Source organism: Desmodus rotundus, chromosome 3 (genome assembly GCF_022682495.2).
Source record: "Desmodus rotundus isolate HL8 chromosome 3, HLdesRot8A.1, whole genome shotgun sequence".
NCBI lineage: Eukaryota > Metazoa > Chordata > Mammalia > Chiroptera > Phyllostomidae > Desmodus > Desmodus rotundus.
The window spans coordinates 129,542,002-129,561,066 of NC_071389.1; the positions used below are offsets into that span (position 1 = coordinate 129,542,002).

A 19,065-nucleotide genomic window follows, 5' to 3' on the forward strand; every position below is an offset into this window, starting at 1 on the left:
AGAAAAGTACAAATTAACAAAAATACATAACTGATATCCACCAATCTAAGAAAAATTATTAAACTTTCATTATTATAATTTGTTGGGAAGTCTTTTCTTATTCTAAAACTATATACACTTCCATTCCTAATTTGGCCTACTTTTTAAAACTAAGATTCTTAAATCATAAAAACTTTCGATCTATAAAGCCCAGATATATTTCTTACCCTAGGTGTACACTCAAGAGAAACTTATGCACATGCAGAACAAAAGCCATGTGTGAGAACGACCATAGCAGGCTGTATGTAATAGCAGATCCTCAAAAGCAATGCGAGTATCTTCTGACAGAAGAATGGGCAAAATCAATGATATATTTATACAATTGAATATAAGTTTTAATGAATAAACTTCAGCCACATGGATAAACCACAGAGCTTCTTAAACTAAGTGAGTTGGAGAAATATATATTATAGCACAATTACATTTATTATAAAAACATCAAAAACAGGAAAAGCTGAAAATAATAGTTTAAGAGACATATACGTATGTGGTAAAACTATAAAGAATAGCAAGATAATGGTAATCACAAAAAACAGAATAGTGTTTACCTTGGTGGTATAGGTAGGAAGGTGTATCAGATTGGAGAAAGCAAATGGGTGATGGCAAAGGTAATTTTTAATACTTAATTTTTAAGCTGGATGATGGCTATTTTTGTGGCTTTATTAATGGCCTTTAAACCATTCATACTATTTTATAATGAAAAGTTCTAACAGTTCCAAAGCTGACAAATAAAATTCAGTAACCTCATTCGTTAAGGAGAGTGTCTGGCAAAATAACCCTGTTCTGGTTTCATGTATTTCCCTTGGTGATGATGAGACAATTATATTAATAGTAAGATTGTCAACACTGGGAGTTCAGACAAGAACGGTGAAGGACTTACCTGCTGTATGAACTTGAAGTTGTTTAACATTTCTGTTTCTCAAAAATGTTTGTTATTACTTATATACCATTTACTTCCTGAAACCCAATCTATTCTTCTGTCTCTGCTTAAGGTGGGGACACACATAAAGGACAATACTGGCCTAGAAGATGTCATCATTATATCTACAATCTGCTACAGCTACCTGGAGCAGAAGCATGCTCACAGACCAAGACACCAACCACTCAGGCCCCTGCCACGTATGTCAGAAATCTTGAATATCCAAAAGGGAAGCATGAGATCCAAGAGAAACTTCTATGCTGGGACTAGATGCAGAGAACCTGATGTCCTTATCTTTCCTTTTGGTTCAGTATCCAATAGCCAAACTTCTTTCTTTTAGAAGCCTAATTTCTGATGCTTGATTTAATATTAGGTGAATCAGGGACAAGTGGACCAGGATGCATGTAAATTATTGCGGCAAACACATATAATCCATTCTGCAAAAAGCCTTCCAGGAATGCCCTAGTATGAATCAGACCTAGCTGTCTTTTTCTTGCCCATAATCAGGACACTAAGGACCATTCCAGAATCAAATTTTGAAGTAGTAGTCTTGAGTGTCTGCCTTGTCTTTCTCCAAAGAGTATTATTAGAACATTTTAGCTCCTTGAAAACACAGAGTATTCTTCCTCCCCATCCCACTCTACCTTAACTATCTCTGCATCTTTCAGTAAGTGAACTAATCTCTCTGGAAACACTGTTTTTCATATGTGTTGAACGAAGCAGTTGAACTATGATTCTCTATATGTTCAGTTAAATAGAAATCCTCCCTCTGATTTTAAAGGAAATTAACATAAAATTTAATGTTGCTCTTGCTTTATTAGCAGACTTGTTTCACCATGGTATATTCCTTGTACAATAGAGTGTTTGAAAGATATATCATTTGTTTTCTTTCTAAGACCTTTGGCCAACATTAGCTCAAACTACTTTTATTTTGCCCTTGAGATAGATTCACCTGAATATTTGCCTTGCTAACCTCAACTGCTTAACACATTATATTAATTTTTGAGTCACTGCCCTCCTTTTCATTTCCAATATTTTCTTAGCCATAACTTTAAGACGTTTTGTAAGGCCATGCTGAATACTGCTAGCTCTTTATTTTCTTTTCTTTGAAAACAGTAAAGTATTACAGTTCAACTATAGGGCTCTTACTCCCTGCCCTAGAGACTTGACTCCCATATGTATTCATTGTCTTTTTTCTTCCTCTCTCAACTCTAGATTCTCTTTAGTTCATATTGCGGGTATTCAGTTTAAAAGTTCATGTGGTTATTTCTCTTTATCTGATACCAAAAGCCCTGTTTGTTTTTTTTTCCCTTATCAGTTGGCTATAAAATGATTAGCAGCACTGCCAGGCCAAATGATCTTGACAGAAGAAGTGTAAGGGAAAGCAAATGCATGGGCCCACTGTGTATATCAGTGTTCATGACTTTTTAGCACTAGCATTAGATTTTTCTTAATGTTAAAAAGTAATAGAAACTAAATTTTAATGGAAAAATAATATTTAAGTGCAAATTCTCTAAAAAATCAAACTACTCATCTCCTAGAAGATTACAATCAAAGACCCACACATGCAAGACAGATGACTATTGGCCTTTATGTAGAAACAAGTTCTTATAACATGGATTAATTCTCTTCTAACTTCCATGCTCATAGGTTAAGAGTACGTTGTGATTATACCTCAATATTAGCTTAAATAGATTAGATGATAGGAAGAAATCCAATCCCCTAGAAATCTGAAAAAATATATATTAGCAGTAGCAGCAGCAGTTATAATGACAAAATAATAATGGTTAATATTCCTTGTTATGTGCTTAGAACTAGCACTTCTGCACAGCTTTACCTAATCCTCACACACACACACACACACACACATGAACAACAACAAAAAACCCGAAGGATATATGTTGTGTCCTTATGGACTGAGTACAGATGGAAAAACCTGGAGGTGTGCCACACACTTTGCAGTATCACATAGACATTTAGTGGTGAAGCTAGAGTTTCATCCAAATTTTTGCCCCGGAAAACAATCAATTGTCTGCCTGTCCAAAGGCTATATCTTAAAAAGCAATGGCAAAAAATATATAGATATTTTTTTAAAGACATGGATCTATACAAACAATAAGCAAAATTTAGAAAAGATAATTATTAGTGTTTTTTTGTTTTCACAGCCCTAGCAAGGATACGTAAGAATAGATTTTACCAGACAACGAGAGAGGTTATTAGAGACGTAAAGTTTAATGATGTATGAGAGTCTTGGTTAAATGGAACTCTCTAGTACCACTGATCAACTCGAACATGCAAGCTTTTTCACCAACACAAAAAATGTTCCTGATACCTCTCTCATGCATTCTTTCTGTGGTCTACAGAAAACCTTGGCTAAATTTGCACTTAATGAATTTCTTGTTTCTAAAGTCTCTAATTCCCACTCTTGCCATAGCACACACTTTTCTCCTCAGTGTCCCAATCCAATTTAGTTTCTATTCTGATCCTGTAGCCTAAAATAGATGGCAAAGGGAACATTAAAGTTGTAAATAGACGGTTCCATTGAAAAAGGAATAAAGAAAATGATGACAATGGGGTCTCAATCAGCAAAAATGTGACTGAAAAAAATACCAAATGTGTTTTTGAAGCAAAAAATGAGGAAGCAAAACATTAAACAAACAAACAAAAAGATGAAAATGGCTCTGGAAATACCAAGTAATTTTTTTAAAATATCACACAACTAAGGAATGAGTTAAATCTTCGTAGGATGAGACACAGAGATTCTAGATTAAAAGTATTTGAGAAATGAGATAAAGGGAGAGAAAGAACAGTTGATCTGATCTTTCTTTTAATGGTGGTGAGTCTGCCATCAAGGGCAGAGAGGTGATAAACATTCTCTAAAACATAAAAATATGATATATCAACCCAGTAGGACTAGGTGGAGATATTATTCAGCCCACTCCTTGAATTTGGGGAGCACACAGCATAGAAGATAACAATCTTGGTTCTGCAAAAACTAGAGTACATCTACATCCAGTATGTAAGTAGAGTCTTCTTAATATTCATGAACTGAAATGTAAAACACATTTCTTGTATTAGCCAGAAATCTCACTCAAGTAACTTTGGGATATGAACATCTAACACCATTCATGGTGTCTAAGATTCTCACCACTGAGAGAGAATGATTGTTGGGTAGGAGGTGAGGTAGACAGGAAAAGAAATTGGATAAAATATTGATGACAGGATCATAGTCTGAACAGAGATTACTAATCTGTATTCATATTCTATGTATTTTTTCTAAAATAAGTTTACTTGTTTCTATATGCCGCTACTGGATTTAGCTATTAAAAACATGCAATTTTTAATTATTGGAATTTAGTATACTAGAAGAATATTTAGAATAAATATGTCTATTAGGTGGATATTATGATAAACTCCTCATTCAAAAACATTTATCGGAAAACAGCATTAGAGAAGTAATTGATTCTCCTGTTTCACCTCCTCTCTTCCTTTCTCTTCATCAAATACTTAAAACTGATTTTAAACTAACATCTCTTATCTCCTTTCTCCAAATATGAAATCATTCTAAAATAAGATTTGAGAAATATTTTAGGAAATGAAAGATAAATATTTCCAGAAAGTTACACTTTTGGTGAATACACAATTATTTGTCATTAAAAGGATTACTTTAAAGTCAAGGTTGTCATCTTTTCCCCTATAGTTAGAATAAGGATCTTAATCTTAAACATTACATAAATAGGAAAGATTTAATTAAAACTTGAAGAAATGTGTTACTGTTAATTGAATTCTTGCCATAGTTACCTTTGCAAACCAGTGTTAATGAAACTCCAGTTCAAAGTGGATGGTTTGGGGAATTGAGATAGCTATTTATCTCCTTACCTGAGATGCCATGATAATCTTCTCAATAAAATAAAGAACCCAATTAAGAGAGTTCTGATTTGTAGCTATTAGTCAAGTTTACACAAACTGCTAGGATTTCTAAGCAAAACAAATCAGAGGTCCAAAGGCCATTAAACAAGACCAGAGAATGAGAAAGGGAATACTTCGTTGCACATCAAAAGCCTTTCACCTGTGGAGCGGAGAATGGACTTGCTGCTCCGGGAGCTACGTTCCGCTCCGCCCACGCCTAGCTCGCAGTCCCTGCCCCCACCCGCTGAACCTCGCGGTTTGGTATCTTTCCCTATTACCAAGCTATAAATTGCCCTAGAGCTTAGAGACAATCAGGTCAGCACCGCTCTCAGAAGGGAAAAGCTTCTTACTTCCCAGCAGAATCATTCAGGCGAAAGAGGGGAAGGAGGAGGGAACCCACGCTTTAGTCGTCACTGTGCAAGCAGTGCTTGGAGAGAGATGAGGCGGGGGGCTGGGGTGGAGGAGGAGGGGAGGCTGTCAGAAACTGCGTCCCCAACACTGTCGCACTTAACCCAAGTCTACAAACTTACTGGCTGCAGTGGAAACTCCCAGTGCACTCCCTGCTGCCTGGCAGCCTCCGCTCCTGGGTGGAGTCGCGCTCCCCGGCCCCACCTATGGGACGCTGCTTCCCCTGCATCTCTGGTCCACAGCACCCCACACGAAAAGTCTCCCGGCATCTAGCAAGACTCAGATTCATGTAACCTCGACCCATCCCCGAACCCCGGCAGAATTATATTCTTAATCTCCAATAGCCCAAAGGGCCACTCCCTGTGGCTCAGCCTGTGGCTCAGTTTGCGGACACTCTTGTGGAATCCTTTAATATCCCCGCCCTGCTCTGTTTTCACAACTCCGTTGGGTCAAACGGCCAAAGACAAACTTCTGCCTCTTCTTCCCTGATCTCACCTTTTCAAAAACCCACAGCGTGAGAACCCACACACGTCGGAACTCCTAGGGCGCTGTTGCAGTCTGGGCATGCTCAGTACCAGGGCAGGTTTTGATTGAAAGTAAAGAAAAAAAGAAAAGAAAGAAAAATAGCTTTGTATTATGCTGTCTCCTCCTGTGCTTAGGGCTTGCTGAACAGGTTGCAGGGCGTCCCTGCACGCACCCAAAGGGTTTATCGGATGCCCTTGATTGCGTCTCCTTGGGATCAGTCCCCCTCCTGGTTACCGCCCTCGCTCAACCCTCCTCAACCCCCCTCTTCAGGTCCCTGTCCGCTATGGGGATGGAGAGACACTAACAGAACTGGGATGGGCGATGTTGGCTGAGCGGATCCACCTATTATTAGGGAGCCCGGATTGGCTCCCTGGCACAGCGTACCCGAGGTGGAACCAATCAGGTGGCCGGGGCTGGGAGATGATGGGCGGCCGCCTCCTCACTGGAGGGATTCCTGGAGAAGCTGCAGTGTTGGGGATGCTCTAGACCGAGTACTGCCCCCAGTGTCTTTCCACCTCCTCCTTCTGCAGCGGCAGCAGCCAGCAGTACTTAGCAGTGGCAACTTGAGGCTGCAGCCGGGCAAGCCCCCAGGGTGGTGCTCAGCTGAGAGGGGGGCTCAGCGCCCCAAAGGGGTGTGTATAGGGTGGGGGCGACCAGCTGGGACCAGCTGGTGGCCCTGGAAAACCTCCCACACACCCACACCCACACACCCCTTTTGTGTTGCAGGCTGCCCCTCCAAGAACAGAGGCAGCAAGAGGACGCCTGAGCCTTCGAACGGGTCCACCCGGGAAGAGCACTGGGGACGGAAACCGGCACCCCCTTCTGGTCTTCCCTGCAGGTAGGGCAGCGGGACCGGCGGTGCGGCCGCCTCGGTGGTGCCTATTTGCTTGCATCCCTCTCCAAGATTTTGTTCTTGGTGCCTTTGGGTGTTGATGGTGGGCGATGAGACCTGGGGAGGGAGCCCCGGGTGGCCTATTGTGAGAAATATAATGAGACCACATGTGCATCTCCTGGAAAAGCACTTTGCACAGCGCCCGTGATTAAGAGCCTGGAGTTGATGTTGGGCATCCCCCCATCTTCTTGTTCTCTCTTTCCTTATCTCATTCTTTCTCCTCCATCCCCTACCTCAATCTCAATCTCTCATCTCCACCCGCCCCTTTCTCAGTCTCTTCTTCATCTTCACCCTCCTGCCATCCTAAGCACCAACAGGGTTTCTTTCTCCTCCTGGAGAGGACTGCCTGTTCTCAGAGGAAAGAAGGGGATAGTGAAGGAAGGAAAGATTTCTTTTTGCAGGGGCAAAGGGGCGAGATAGAATACAACCTCGGTGAAAATTAAAGTACAGAAAGCAATTAAACTGAATAAAACGAGTAGACAAGCCGAGCAGCCCTGGCTGTCAGAGAGAGGAAGCGTCAAGTTTGACTCGACCTCCTCTTTGCAAGAGGCTATGTCTCTCACTTGATTCGTTCCAATGGAACAAAAATAGAGCACTAATCCAACCCACATTCAGTGCTTAATTGCTGTTGTTTTTAAGTGCTAACCATCTGACTTTTCCTGTTTCCATCTGTCCCGTAAGGCTATATGGTATTTGCCCATCAGTGGTAATGTCTGAACTTTGAGGTGTTCCTTGTGTGAAGAAAAATAATTAAAAATAGATTATTATTACTTTCCTGAGGTTCTCTGGTATGGCCTTTATATTGGCGGGGGCGGGGGGAGCAAAATATGTAAAGTTTCAAACATTCGTGACACCAGTGTTATCAGGAGGCTTGGGTTTCTGCTTTGAGAAAGTTAATCTAGTTCGCTTTGCATAAATGCTGATTTTCACTTTTTTGAATAGTAACCCTTTGTGAAATAAAGCAACTATTTCACTTTTCTGTTAAAGCTACATTTGTGTATGATTGCCATTTCATCTACCTTTCTATTAGCTGCTTGCATTTCATTGCCTGAATATCAAATTCACGCATTGCCTTATTTTCTTATACTAAGAGTATTTAATAGATGTAAACATGATGTTTATAAAATTTCAGTGCTCCAGTTAAAAGGCATATGGAAGCTCAGTTGGCCAAGAATCCTCTTGTACTGGAACAAAGTTTAGAAAGTAATGGTAGGAAGATAGCTTCAAATTGTAAAAAATTTTAGAGAGGAAATGTTTTGTTCTCGAGAAAGGGAAAGATATCAAAACAACTCCATGCCCTGGCTGCCTGCATAATAGGTCAAGTAAAAGGTACTTGTTGAACAGACATTGACAGCAGCTTCAGCAATTTCTAATTCCATCATCAGTGATATAAGCTTCCCTTTCCTGTTGTGGATCAGAGACAGCTAAGTGACTTCTGCCGGCCGGAGGAGGGAGAAGTGCCTGGCTGAAGGTAATAGGAAAGCGTTCCAAGTGGGTCCTACGTGAGTGCAGAGAAGCAAGCAGATGCTAGTGTCCAGATAAAGGCTTTCCTTTGATTTTTCAGGGGAAATGCTCAGTCTTAACATTTTTTTCTGCATGTCTGCTTGGGATAAGAAAAAGGAATCTTTTTTCTCAAATCTGCCTGATCTTCCACTCTAATCTATGCACCCCAGAAAGTGTTTTTTGTCACCACATATCCTAGTGTATAAGTTTATACACCAACTTAGTTCATTTACCGTCGATGCAATGAATATTATTTTCTAAACAATTTTTTGTTTCAGACACTTATCTCTTCCATCTAAGTAGAATCACCCACAGTCACGAAAACAAAATCTTCTTTCTAGGGCTTTGACACAAATGCCTTTTTTCCTTTTTAATGTATTTCTGTTGAAAGCTAACTAAATTTTAGAGGTGCCACCTTTTGGTTACAAGGACAAAAGGACAATCGCTTAGTTGCCTCATGTGTATACAATTGAATTAACAAGTTTAGACATGAAAAGATGTATAAAAATGAAGCCAACTGTTTTCCATGTGAGCAAAGGAAGATTTTGTTTGCTTATTTCTCCACTAAAGAAGGTAAAAGTTTAGGGTTCTAGGTTTGTGACATTTATTTTTATGACTCTTTACAAATGTTAATTATAGCAATAACATGTAAAAGAAATTCATCTGAGTATTTAGTTGTTAACATACTTCTGAAAAATTAAGACTTTATAGATACTGGAAGTCAGAACTATTTCCAGTATGAAGTGAGTGGATTGAGAAGAGACTTTAAATTATTACCTGTCATTCCACAAAATATTCTAATATAATAATTTCATACAATCTTCATCATTTTGTTCAAAATAATATTTTTAAATCTTCTTAATATTTCACAGCAAATATGGTAATTCGATTTTAAGATATTTTTATCAAAAACTATTGCTAATGTACAGGAGAAATCCTGGAATACTAATTCCAGAAAATACCATGCAGTCAAGAGTTGTTCCAGACTAGCTTGGAACTTCATTTCATAATGCAGAAGATTTGTTTTCTCTCAAGGCAAATTATCAGATAGGGCTAATCAAGAAATATGAAAATGGATAACATGGTATTTACCTTATAAGATATGCATATAAGATGGTGCTAAGTGAAAACAAAACCAGGATACAGTAGCTTTCTTAATTATATTTGCAAAACGAACTGGAAGATTAATAGATGCAGAATGTGTCAGAAATGTAATTTGAACTTCCCATTAGCCCGATGACACCATGGACAAGATACCCTCATCTCTTTTGAGGTCAGTATATTAAATCATTTAGAGTGAATTCTCCAAACAGGTTTTGGGGGCCATCTGATCTTAGAGTGCACACTTAGGACAGACATTTACGAGCCTGCAATACTTGTAGCTCTTATGATTTCCAGTTTGTGGAACAGCCAGGAAGAGATATCATTAATTCCAAATTGAAACATAGTATTTCTTCTCCTAATGGTAGTGATTAAATAATTTGGGCGTGGGAAAGTAATTATAAAACAGTTGATTACATAACAGAGCAACTTCTGTCCAATATTACAGAAAACCAAGACCAAAGTTAGACTTTCTGCCATTGAGTAACGTTGGTGTAGGTCTTCCAAACATCTTGCTAAACAAATAACGATTTTAAAAACTAAATATCTAATCCACCTGTGCTAGAAAAAAATTAATGATTTGCTTGTCATAAATAGATCTGTATCAAAAGTTTAAGATGTTATGTGATGCTTTCTAGCTGAATTTGTTTTCCATACAAATTCACCAAAGCTATTTAAACAGGGATTAAATATGTGGCAGTGTAAATAAATAAATAATTTTTCAACGAACATTTAAGGATATATACATATGTGGATATATATGTATATATAAGGATATATACATTAAAATTATGAAAATTTTCTAAAATGATTATAGACTGATAGAGAGTAGTATGTAATCTGCTGAAACTAAGGGTACTGCTATAAAAAATACTATTCAAAGAATGATGATGGTGTCTTGGGGTTGCTTTTAATAGTTTTTGGTTGAAAGGCTAGGAATACCCAGAGGCAACACTGGTGGGTATCTAGTTCTTTCCCTTTAAAGAGCCCGTCTGTGGCTTTAGGAAGAAGTAATTTTTATTTGAATCATGGATGAAAAAAACCTCTCAGCAACAGAAAATGTACTTCTGTATACTAGTAACAAATAAGATTAAACATATTTTGACATGATTTGGACATAAGGGGGTGATAAAGTTTCTGTCTTTTTAAAGCTATTATCAGGTGTTTCTTTCAATGTTTTCATAAAGCTGAACTTGTTCTTAATTTTTTACATAATTGAATGATATGATTACCATTGCTTTTTTGAGATAAGAGGTTGTGGATTGGCTTTTTAATAATTCCTCTAGGAATGATTAATATTTTTTCATAATATTTTGGTAAACTTGATTGGAACTTCTTCATTAAGTGTGGCTACTTTTTTAAGAGAAGGAATTTCATATTTCTTATTTGAAGAAAACAAGGTTGCCTTCAACTTCTCTGTCATTTTAAGAGAGCGTGAAGAGCTATGTTTATATTAACTATAAGATAAACTTGATAGTAGAGTATATGAACATCATACTAGTCATCTGCGATAGTAATAGAAAAATAAGCTTATTTTAAAATATATTGTCAATATCTTCATGCTATCTATTGCAAGTAAGACACAGGTTGTCCTTTCTTGTATATATGAATAAAAATTTAACATTTTCTGTTTTAGTTGAAACAAAAACTTTTGAAGTGTACAGTGAGGAATACAGCTATGTTGTAGAAAGAGTAAGCAACCAGAGATTCTATTTCTGTTGTTTTAAATATAATTTTAAAAGTCCTATTGCAAAAGTAATCTCCTTTTAAAATACCTGTTTCCTTAATTTAAAAACAATATTTAAGAGAATTTTAAAACAAATTAAAACCTAACTCAGAATAAAAGAACACTTTTATGATAGTGTTAGAAATAATTTTCTGCCATGTTTTGATAAAGGCAAGGCAGATTTTAAAGATTTTCTGCAACTTTAGTAATTTTAATATTTAGTTGTGCCACAAGTTCTAATTGTTTAGAACCAGTTCTAAGTCTCTTCGGGTTTGTTTCATCTCTGCAAGTGTACTCAATGCTTGGAAGGTATGTGGCACATTGGTTTCCCTTACTTGCCAGTAATGCAAATGAGGGGAGGTCAAAGTTCATCTTTTTTTGGTTACTACTATTGTAAAGATACAAAGAAAAGATCTGGTGATTTCTATATCTGTCTCCCATACAGTATGTTGAAATAGGCAGTCATTTTGTTAAAAAGGAGCTTTGGAAAATTATAAAGCAGACGAAGATTATAAACACTTCTATTTCTTAATTATTTGTACAAAATGGGAGCTGGAAAATTTTCATGTAGAAGCAGAATGGCTTTTTTCAGGTAGAATAAAAATCTGGTGAAACTGTTCGGTTAAGATATAACTTCCTACAGTCCTGTCCGATAACATTTCATCACACATTCCAGAATACAACCCTGCTACAGCAACCCCGTAACCACGGTGCCTGAGACAGCTAAGTGTCTCCATCAGGAATTAACTTTTGCTTGAAAGAGCTAGTTAATCAACTTAGGTATGGTACTGGCATTTCGTCTTACCTTATCCCAGTGAACCTGCTTCTCCATTTGTGCAATGTAGCTTTGCTTACAATTCTAATGTGCTTGGAGTTTATATAATTTTTTTTTTGCCAAAGGGTATTATATAGAGTAAAAGGAGTTGTGTGTTGTTTTCTGTAATAGATAATGTATTTTTTCCTAAATAATTCAAAGATAAAGGATAAAGATGCACATAGGCACTTAAACACAAATAGAATCAGAGGGTTATTTAAATGTGAAACATTCTTATACTGCAATTTCTTAAATGAGACATATTATCTCTTGTCCTCTTACATCCTCCCAGATTTCAACCATCTTTTCAGTCACGTAGGAACAGAGGGGAAATCAGGCAAACCCACCTCATACCTCTGTTGAGAGTTGCCTGGGTGTGGCCTCCAGGGGACCACAGTCTTCTGTTTTACTTGAGGCCCATTGCCTTTTGGGTCAGCCTCCTTGCTTATCACCGTAGGCCTCACTCCAGCTTGGAAGCAGGTAATTAGGTTTACTAATTGCTACAGTTGAGACTTACTGGCATATCTGCATCACCAAGAAGGCAAAAAGCACATGAAAATACTCAGACAAAATGTACGCACTCCACCTAACTTAGTACTAATACTTACAAAATGGGTTGTTGAATCTTACATAAGTTTTAGGATAATTGATAAAGTAACTTTTGTTTCATGAAAAAAATTTTGGATTACTCACAAGTGATCCAAGAAAACTGAAGGTTGTTCAGCCATGAATCAGTGTAAATTTTTTTAAAAACTAATTTACACCAGTGGATAAAACTGAAATAATTGTTAAAGAGAATTTCAAATCCTTGGATTGGCTTTAGCGCCATCCCAAATCCACCTGTGTCTTGTTATGAAGACCTTAAACATTCACATCCCTCGTCCTCGTCGTCACGGATCATTGAGGACTGCTTTGTGTCTGTGTGGGATCTCTGGCTGTCACTGTGAATCATCACATAAGGTTGCTTTTGGGGTGGATTACTAACAGTCTATTTTCAAACGTAATTTTATGTGAGAGTCACTGAATGTATAAAGAACAACATAGTATCCCAGCAGCAGGCTACATTCACGAAAATGTCAATTTATAAGTATTTGCTCTTTCTTGAGAAGGAGAAATAGCCAACTGAGTGCATTCTTTCCTCATGATGTCCTGCACCTCGGCATTCTATCCAGTATAACCGGTGGATAGATCCTTGTTCACTGCCTATTAAATATGTTAATTGCTTGCTTATGAGGAAAAAATCACCAACAAATTTTTTTAGACCACTCAATGGCCTTTGAAACAAGGACAGTGGTATAATAGGTTATGAAGGTCTAGCTGAGCATCACTAGCAGTCACACTTTGAGTTAGCAAGATTATGAAGAAAAGTGGACACAACTTCTCAGGAAAAAGACAAGGTAGCAAAGCATTGGCTCCGTTTCTGACTTGGAGTACGTGCCAGACCCTGGTTTACCAGCTGGCTTTCTGCCTAATCCGTGGCATTTTCATCAGATTTGAGGAATGAAGTAAGTGTGAACTGTTGAACACTTGAGACTTTTTCTAAAGTACCAGAATCTCTTCTATAAATACATAACATTACCATCCTATTGTCACCAATATCCAAACCCAAGGCCATAGGTTTTATATTCAAATACACTAATATGTAAACCAGACCATCATATGCCTACAAGCGATCGAGATTTTTCTGTCTGTGTTTAGGAAATTTTTATGTTAAAAGCTTAGATAACAACGTGATGTTACAAGTAACATCTATTTTTTGTGTTTTTATTAAATTATAACATTAAATTTAAAAAGCCAAACAATCCTCTTGAGAATCATCTGAGTTTTAATAATTCAAGGAAGTGGCATTTCAACAAAAAAGCTAACCTACTCCTAAATTAACCAAAACTGCTCTGCTTTTAAATGGTGGGGGGGAAACAAACAAACAAAAAAGTACTTGATACACAAATTTTCAATGATTTTTTTTCCCAAGGGAATCATAGATTCTTTCTGAAACACTCCTAGACACCGCAATATGAATATTGATGAGAGGAGAGAACCAACTCATTGAGGAAAAAGTGGAGGAGACAAGTTCGGTTATGCCTTTCAGAGTCCGTTTCATCATTAAATATTGAATACAAAGCAACAGCGCTATTTCTCATGACTTCTGGACTTTTAGACCTGTATGCACTGAAGCATGTTACTACTCCCTGCCAGAGCAGATTTGTTCAGCTCTCCCGCAAAAGAGAATGCAGTAATTTTCTTCCTTTCCAACCCTCTCCTGTTCTTCCTTCCATTCCTTTCCTATTTAAAAAAAAAATTAATAAATTATCTTCCTCTAATCACTAACTAGGTGCTTAGTACTCCAGGCCCTATACTAATCTCTACTGGCTGGATTATTTATTTTTTTTGTCAGCAACCAAGAAATTCATTCTTAGTTTTTATACATTTTAGGTGTTTTACAAAACACATAAATAAGGAAGCAGCCTCTTAATAGGTTTATGTAATTGGTACACTTAAAGGGAAAGTGGCATGATTTAAATGTTTTTGAGTTTTTAAATATAAAGACTGGCCTACTGGTCATTTCTAAAACAAAATTGATTGCAATGCGTTAATACAATAAGGTTTAAAAGTCCAAGTAAATGACATATACTATTAGGCTTTTTTTTTCTTTCTATTTTGCTCTTCCAATGATATTTAAATCATTTTTATGGCAGTTAAATAGTACTGTATTTTTTAAATTAAAGTCCCTTATTTGAGTTTGAAAATGAAGAGATTCTCTATTTTACTGATGCAATAAAGGAGACAGCAGTTAAGTTCCCTGCCTACAATTACACACTTAGGAAGACTTTTATAACTTCCACCTACAGAATCATAGTGCCTCAGCATTTAATAGTTGGTAAAAAAAGAAAAGTATGTCTTTTAATTCTTTCAATATATAAAAACTAGCTTGCTATTTCTTACCAAAATAAAAATAAAAATCTAACATCATCATTCAATATTAAGTACAAAGCCTTCATTCTTCTCATTGAAAAAAAAAATTAATATACTGTCATTACTTCTGTTACTCTAACTTTGAAATAAATTATATTTTTATTTTAAAATTATTCAAGAAACAGTTTACAAATCTATAAAAGAAGTCACTGAGCCTGAGTCACTAGACTCAGTTGCCCTTCAATCATTGCTACATCACTGTGACATTAGATGCCATCTCCTTGGTTTCCTTATTTATAAACTACGTGGTCCTAAGTCACTTCCTTGAGTACACAGAGCTCTGCTTGGAGTAATATATGTTGTAGCTTCACCACATTATTTTTCTCATTGGTATCCACACACACAGTTTCTCACTGTTTTCCGAACCTAACATTAGTGGAAGTTGTTGAATCTACTGATGCTTTTTCTCTTCTATTCCAAGGTAGGAAAGGTAAGCAGGGAATATATCCAAGCTCCAAATATTATTCAACCCTAATGTGTGAAGTCCATCCATTGACAAATATTTGTGTTAAGATTCAAACACAATTGGGAGTGATTGCCAATAGCCATACACATTGCAATGTGGATTAACTTAATTGAATTTCTAACTGATATGATATAAGGAAATAGGAGTTTTAATTGGGAAAGACTTATAGAGAGAATGCAAGATTAATTAGAGCACAGGCTAGGTATTCATGGTGATTTTGGACAAACACAGGGCGCATCATGTTCTTGTGTGCTCACTGCGTGTCAGGCACTGTTCTGTGCACTTTCCATGCTCCCTTCCATTAGTAGAATCAATAACCTTATCTGATTGGTACTAATCTGGTCAACCAATAATATATAAGTCGAGACCTAAAAGGAAAACAAGTCAGCTCTGTAAACAGCAGGGAAAGCATCAGAGGCAAGGGAACCCTCCCTTGTGGAAACTGCAGAGGGAGTGAGTTTGGTCTACAATGTCGCCCTCCCAATCCATGGTTTTGCTTTGTGTGGTTTCAATTACTCAAGATCAACTGCAGTCCTAAAACTCTGTGAAAATTCCAGAAATAAACAATAAGTTTTAAGTTTTAAGTTGCGTGCCATTCTGTGTAGTGTAATGCAATCCCATGCTGTCCCACTTCCTCTTGCCCAGGATGTGAATCAGCCCCTTGTCCAGCGTATCTACACTGTTTTCGATCTCCGCCTGTGACTGACTTAGTAGCCATCTAGGTTATGAGATCCACTGTCGAAGTATTGCAATGCTTGTGTTCAAGTAACCATTATTTTACTTAATGATGGCCCCAAAGCACAAGAGTAGTGATGCTAGCAATTCAAATATGCCAAAGAGAAGCCATAGAGTGCTTCCTTTAAGTAAAAATGCATGTATGTGTAGGAAAAAACATAGTATATATTGGATTTGGTGCTATCCATGGTTTTAGGCATCCACTGGGTGGTGTGGCAACGTGCCCCCCCCTCATTGATAAGGGAGAACTAGTGTACTTACGGAAGAGACAAAGGACAAATATAGCTGAATGTAACGATACTGGTTTCATGAGTTTAGCCCTGCTTTAATATATTAATTAAAAACAATCTACAAACATGATTAAAGAAAATTTCAAAACAATATAATCATATATAACCTCAACACTACTTCAATATATATGGTGTCTCATTTCTGCATAATACATTTTCAGAGTGTTCACAGGCTTACATTTTCTCATGGTTGCAGTCATGGAGCACATACTATGTCTACCCTGACTGTCAAGATGTATCCTCGGGTACCTAGATGTGTATATTTTCATCTTTAGAAGAGCAATTCCTTTTCTCTTATGGTACATATTCCATAGATATTTATTGTACAAATAAATATCTTTTGTTAAATCTTAATAAGCTTTCTCCTTTAATCCTCATTTCTAAGGGAGTGGGCCACACAGCCTACCCCCAATTTTATTATTTCTATGAATTAAGTGACCACCTCAGCTTTTTATCACAGTAATGGTTTTTTTTTCAGTGTAATTTCCTTTTGAGCATATATTTGATAATATCCTCCAAAACTCTAATTTAGATTTTGAAACAAAAGTAAATAAACACTGAAAACATAATGAAACAAATCATTTTGTGTGGATTATCATTTAGACAACACAGGTCTTAAAGCATTAACCGGAAATTATTTTTCCTCTATCTAGTTTCATATCCTGGCTTCAGGAACTTAATAACCCAAGTCTACCTAGGTCGCGCTGTGATAGTAAACCAGGTGCTGACAGAGGCATATGCGCTTTTTCTGCGAGACTGCAGGACCACTCAGTATGCTGCAGCAGTAATGAAGCGATAATTAAAGCGTCAGTCTTGAATGGCCCTCTTTTTTACCCTAAGAATCCTATAGACATTATAATCTGATGATAACATATTTTGAAAATGGATTTTCTTTGCTGAGTTCACACAAAACCACCTACATGTGAACACAGCAAGAATATATTACTGGATCTTTTTGGTGAATAGTGATATGCTCTATATTTGCCTTATCTGTGGAACCAAGGCTCTTTTCTAACCTAAATAGCTTATGTTTTAGGGCATATATACATATATATGCATATATAGCATATTCGGATTTTTTAATGTATCTGATCCCTTGAATAAATGCAAGTTTTCAGGATTTTGCAATGTTATTTTTTTATCATCTCTGACTCACCAGTGCTTGACAAATAGTAGGAAGAGAGCATTCCATAGAATGTTTATTGAATGAGAGAATGAATACAGTAAGTCTATATTTTCTAATGTTTTTCAATGACATCCAAATGCAATACACAGTCAAACACACATACACACAAGGTAAACAAAAGTTCTATAAAATATTTCTTATTATTGTTGTATGTTGATATTATTTTTTCCCATTCTCCTTTTTTCTAATTCATTAAAGCATACTGGTCATGACCAACCAAGTTAATGTAACAACCTATTAATGGGTAACAATATGTAGTTTTAAAAATACTTCCTAAAAAGTATTACCAGTTTTCAAAGAATTGCAGTACATTTAAAATCCCATGTAAGTATAACTCAGTGTATATATAGGAACTTGCAGTGGCTTATTTTGAATATGAGTTATTAGCTATATGTAAATGCATAAAATTTAACAGAATTTATATACCAAAATTATAATGTGCATGCTATATTTACATACAACTCATTTGGTGTGAATTTGCACTGGATTTTTTCTTTAAAGCCCACAATGAATCTGGGATAAATACTGCTCTTGGTGATTCCCAGCCAAGTGCATTCATGCTGGACTGCTGCCTTCTAAGGAATCCAGCTAATAGCTGTCAGTTATAATAGCTACCAGTTAAAAGATGTTACACTTTCTTTTTGTTGAAATGATGTCAATACATTGCACTTCTTTTTTAGTTATGCGTAAACTTTCTTGTAGAGTAGAGAAATATACACAGATAAAATAGATTATTTTTCAACCTTTAAAGTAGTGAATAAGTCTATGGAACCCACAGACAATGAAGACTGAGCATAAATATTTAGGGTTTTGTGTTTAAATTAAAAAATGAATAAAACAAGATCTCCCAACCTGTCACTAACTTCATGTGGTGGAGATTTTACTAGATGACATCTCTGACACCATTCTGTGCTAACACATGAAGAGCTGTAACTGACCATGGCATTTTCCTGAAAGGTAATTGGACATACAAGTCCCAGCACAGAAACACTATTGACCTCCCCACTGTCCCTGTGAGTTTTCTCACAATGATGGATAAGGTTGGAGATTATGTCTTCAATTTTTCAATCATTCATTAACCTGCTCAAAAATATTTAAAGTGTAAAACTCCCAGACATTATCAACCACCTATAAAAGAATAAAGTATAATTCAGTTAAAAGAGACATTATAAGCAAATAATGATAATATACCCAGATGTGAGCGGTGAAATAGTCAGGATAGGACAGGATATGCTGTGGTAACAAACAGTACAAAAGCCTCAGTGGATTCAACACCTAAGCCTTATCTCTTTCTCATACACAACCATTGTGGATTATTGTGTGTGCCTGTGGGGGTATGGAGAGGTCTTCTGATTTACACAGCTGTTCAGGGACCCGGACTGATGAGGGCTTCAAGGACTTATAACACTGTCATGTCAATATAATGTTTGAGGATTCATTGCAGTAGAAAGGAAAACACTGGAAGTTATCTCACCAACAGTGAACTGTTTTGACCCAGATCACAGACCATTAATCAGACTCTGTGACTACAAGGGCATAGGATGTTTAACATCCTTCCCCCCAAACCCAGCCTTGGAAG

General features: G+C 36.8%; 1 protein-coding gene and 1 long non-coding RNA gene across 7 annotated transcripts in view; one reads left to right on the forward strand and one right to left on the reverse strand.

The window, feature by feature from the left end:
• Positions 1 to 206: 206 nt before the first annotated feature.
• LOC123478635 (uncharacterized) lies at positions 207 to 5,940 on the reverse strand. 2 transcript variants are annotated; one of them, XR_006653905.2, is made up of 2 exons: positions 5,771 to 5,940; positions 207 to 317 (listed from the first exon to the last, which is right to left on the reverse strand). It is a non-coding gene; the product is annotated as an uncharacterized lncRNA (long non-coding RNA). The 2 variants fall into 2 exon arrangements; XR_006653904.2 differs by lacking the exon at positions 5,771 to 5,940 and adding an exon at positions 4,838 to 5,015.
• A 191-nt stretch (positions 5,941 to 6,131) lies between these two features.
• SYT1 (synaptotagmin 1) overlaps positions 6,132 to 19,065 on the forward strand; it is a 515,905-nt gene continuing 502,971 nt past the window's right edge. For 3 of the 5 annotated variants that reach the window (XM_045187317.2, XM_024579712.3, XM_045187321.2), the window contains exon 1: positions 6,260 to 6,638. The gene's annotated coding sequence lies outside the window, so the exon portion shown is untranslated. Of the gene's footprint in view, positions 6,204 to 6,259; positions 6,639 to 19,065 lie in introns of those variants that run through there. The other 2 variants (XM_045187319.3, XM_045187318.2) reach the window with 2 other exon arrangements.